This window comes from Schistocerca serialis, unplaced genomic scaffold, assembly GCF_023864345.2.
Source record: "Schistocerca serialis cubense isolate TAMUIC-IGC-003099 unplaced genomic scaffold, iqSchSeri2.2 HiC_scaffold_134, whole genome shotgun sequence".
NCBI classification, from domain to species: Eukaryota; Metazoa; Arthropoda; class Insecta; order Orthoptera; family Acrididae; genus Schistocerca; species Schistocerca serialis.
Window position 1 is genome coordinate 190,001 of NW_026047558.1, and position 4,150 is coordinate 194,150.

General features: G+C 52.0%; 1 non-coding gene across 1 annotated transcript in view; it reads right to left on the reverse strand.

Moving 5' to 3' along the window:
* LOC126439726 (small subunit ribosomal RNA) overlaps positions 1-161 on the reverse strand; it is a 1,909-nt gene extending 1,748 nt beyond the window's left edge. Inside the window, exon 1 of the ribosomal RNA XR_007581350.1 lies at positions 1-161. This exon is cut by the window's left edge and continues 1,748 nt beyond it. This is a non-coding gene — a ribosomal RNA (small subunit ribosomal RNA).
* Positions 162-4,150: the final 3,989 nt, after the last annotated feature.

A 4,150-nucleotide genomic window follows, 5' to 3' on the forward strand; every position in this document is an offset into this window, starting at 1 on the left:
CTAGAATTACCACAGTTATCCAAGTAACGTGGGTACGATCTAAGGAACCATAACTGATTTAATGAGCCATTCGCGGTTTCACCTTAATGCGGCTTGTACTGAGACATGCATGGCTTAATCTTTGAGACAAGCATATGACTACTGGCAGGATCAACCAGGGAGCTGCGTCAACTAGAGCTGAGCAGCCGGCCGCCCGGGAGTGTGTCCCGGGGGCCCGCGCGAACACGCAAGCGTCCGCTCAATTATTCTGCAAACAGGAGGAGGCTGAGCTCCCCTGCACAACACACCTCGAAACCCTCTCAGGTCCCGGCGGCGCGCAGCGCCGTCCTAAGTACTTGGTCGGGTTCGAGAGAGGCGCAATCGCCCGGAGTTAGGCGAGTAGACGCTTTAGGTGCGACCACCCGTGCTCCCAACTGAGCTTGCCGCTGCCGACAGAGGCCCGGGAGCGTGCTGTCGTGGCATTGCCGGCGGGAGACAACACGCGCCACCTACGGTGACCGGCAGCTCCAACGCCAGCGCCACAGAAGGACAAAAGCCCTACTTGGGTGCCGAAGCGAACTCTCCCAGCACAGCGCACGCGCCAACACGTCCGCACAGCTGCGATACAAACCACCTGCGAGAACCGCTGGGGCGACCGAGCAGCAGACGGCGTCGCGGCGCCGAGCGCCGGGCGGCGGCGCATCCTCAGCGCACAAAGTCCTCAATCGGACCAGCACACTGCAGATGGCCACCGCGCTTCGCACCGGGCCCGCGAGGACCTACTTTGGCCGCAAGGCGCCGCGAGCAGGGGGCGCCGGCGCGCAGCTGCGCCGCCTGCCGCGTCCGTCGGCCGGCGCGCCTGCCACCGGCCGCCCCCACCAGCCGGCTGTAGCGCGTGCGCCCACGCACCGCGCTGCCAGCACGCCGGGCGGCCCCCCCTCACCGGCCGGGGACGGTCCCACCCAGCCACCGCCGCGTATCGCCTCACACCCAGATCCCCTTTCACGTTCGTGGGCATGGTGGGTCCCCTTTCACGTTCGTGGGCATGGTGGGTATCCCTGAAACAACCGGTTAATAGCTCGACCGATCGTCGCCAACACTGATTCACCTCTAGCGAGAACAACCGCACCACAACGGGTTACCGGTTGTTCATTTGCGTAACGTCACCAGCAAACGTACACGTCCATCGCCATTTGCAACGAGTATTGCATGCCTGTGTCAGGTGTCACAACACACTACGTCTGCCCACATAGACGCAACAACATGTGCACGCCTAGAGAACACGTGGAAGGTAGACCCCGTACGTATGCGGTGTCCATTGCGCGAACGACTGTCAGCCCGCCTCTGCAGCATGTCGCAGATGTGGAACGCGGTGCAACATGCTATCACGGTGTGTGAGAAGAGACGACTACGTCCGAATACACGCTCCACTACATCAACAGACTGCTCATGCTGATCGCCATCCAGGGCGTCCGTTCCTCCCACACGTCTGTATGGCGTACCACACTGCAATCCAGCTCTTATAGGGAGACGACACGTAGCTGCGTGCACAATATTTGGACTGTATGGTCCGCCGTTGCTAGGCGCTGTCGTCATACGGTCACATGGGCCACGATGTATCATTCAGTACATACGGAGCAATGTGCAGTACAGTTTGTGGGTTTTGCGTACATCGGCGGACAGGTGACAGGCCGTACCACAACGTAGGCTGAGTACGTCGGCATGCGAAGGGCATTGAACATGCAAACTTCTCACCGACCAGCTTGCGAAGGCAGGGGGGAAGGGGGGGGGCATGTACGTCCTGCTGCTATCCACACTACAGTGTATAGCAGGAGCATGTGGAAAGTCAGCAACACCTGCAAGGTGTTTAACATGACGCGATACACAGGGGACCGGGCAGTGCGAGTAGCGAACTATATTGCGAGGGTTGCGGTTAGGCAACACTACACTACTTTAACGGGTTGCATAACAATTACAGAGCAGGTTCAGCGACAACGTGCGTCAGGTTAAGGCGCAATATAGTTTAGGTTACGGCGCACTTTAGGTTAGGTTAAGGCACATTATAGGTTAGGTTAAGGCACAACATGGGTTACGTTAAGGCACAACATGGGTTACGTTAAGGCACAACATGGGTTAGGTTAAGGCACAACATGGGTTAGGTTAAGGCACAACATGGGTTAGGTTAAGGCACAACATGGGTTAGGTTAAGGCACAACATGGGTTAGGTTAAGGCACAACATGGGTTAGGTTAAGGCACAACATGGGTTAGGTTAAGGCACAACATGGGTTAGGTTAAGGCACAACATGGGTTAGGTTAAGGCACAACATGGGTTAGGTTAAGGCACAACATGGGTTAGGTTAAGGCACAACATGGGTTAGGTTAAGGCACAACATGGGTTAGGTTAAGGCACAACATGGGTTAGGTTAAGGCACAACATGGGTTAGGTTAAGGCACAACATGGGTTAGGTTAAGGCACAACATGGGTTAGGTTAAGGCACAACATGGGTTAGGTTAAGGCACAACATGGGTTAGGTTAAGGCACAACATGGGTTAGGTTAAGGCACAACATGGGTTAGGTTAAGGCACAACATGGGTTAGGTTAAGGCACAACATGGGTTAGGTTAAGGCACAACATGGGTTAGGTTAAGGCACAACATGGGTTAGGTTAAGGCACAACATGGGTTAGGTTAAGGCACAACATGGGTTAGGTTAAGGCACAACATGGGTTAGGTTAAGGCACAACATGGGTTAGGTTAAGGCACAACATGGGTTAGGTTAAGGCACAACATGGTTAGGTTAAGGCACAACATGGGTTAGGTTAAGGCACAACATGGGTTAGGTTAAGGCACAACATGGGTTAGGTTAAGGCACAACATGGGTTAGGTTAAGGCACAACATGGGTTAGGTTAAGGCACAACATGGGTTAGGTTAAGGCACACCATGGGTTAGGTTAAGGCACACCATGGGTTAGGTTAAGGCACACCATGGGTTAGGTTAAGGCACACCATGGGTTAGGTTAAGGCACAACATGGGTTAGGTTAAGGCACAACATGGGTTAGGTTAAGGCACAACATGGGTTAGGTTAAGGCACAACATGGGTTAGGTTAAGGCACAACGTAGGTTAGGTTAAGGCACAACGTGGGTTAGGTTAAGGCACAACGTGGGTTAGGTTAAGGCACAACGTGGGTTAGGTTAAGGCACAACGTGGGTTAGGTTAAGGCACAACATGGGTTAGGTTAAGGCACAACATGGGTTAGGTTAAGGCACACCATGGGTTAGGTTAAGGCACAACATGGGTTAGGTTAAGGCACAACATGGGTTAGGTTAAGGCACAACATGGGTTAGGTTAAGGCACAACATGGGTTAGGTTAAGGCACAACATGGGTTAGGTTAAGGCACAACATGGGTTAGGTTAAGGCACAACGTAGGTTAGGTTAAGGCACAACGTAGGTTAGGTTAAGGCACAACGTGGGTTAGGTTAAGGCACAACATGGGTTAGGTTAAGGCACAACATGGGTTAGGTTAAGGCACAACATGGGTTAGGTTAAGGCACAACATGGGTTAGGTTAAGGCACAACATGGGTTACGTTACGGCACAACATGGGTTACGTTACGGCACAACATGGGTTACGTTACGGCACAACATGGGTTACGTTACGGCACAACATGGGTTACGTTACGGCACAACATGGGTTACGTTACGGCACAACATGGGTTACGTTACGGCACAACATGGGTTACGTTACGGCACAAATTAGGTTAGGTTACGGCACAAATTAGGTTAGGTTAAGGCACAAATTAGGTTAGGTTAAGGCACAAATTAGGTTAGGTTAAGGCACAAATTAGGTTAGGTTAAGGCACAAATTAGGTTAGGTTAAGGCACAAATTAGGTTAGGTTAAGGCACAAATTAGGTTAGGTTAAGGCACAAATTAGGTTAGGTTAAGGCACAAATTAGGTTAGGTTAAGGCACGATATAGGTTAGGTTAAGGCACGATATAGGTTAGGTTAAGGCACGATATAGGTTAGGTTAAGGCACGATATAGGTTAGGTTAAGGCACGATATAGGTTAGGTTAAGGCACGATATAGGTTAGGTTAAGGCTACGATATAGGTTAGGTTAAGGTACGATATAGGTTAGGTTAAGGTACGATATAGGTTAGGTTAAGGTAC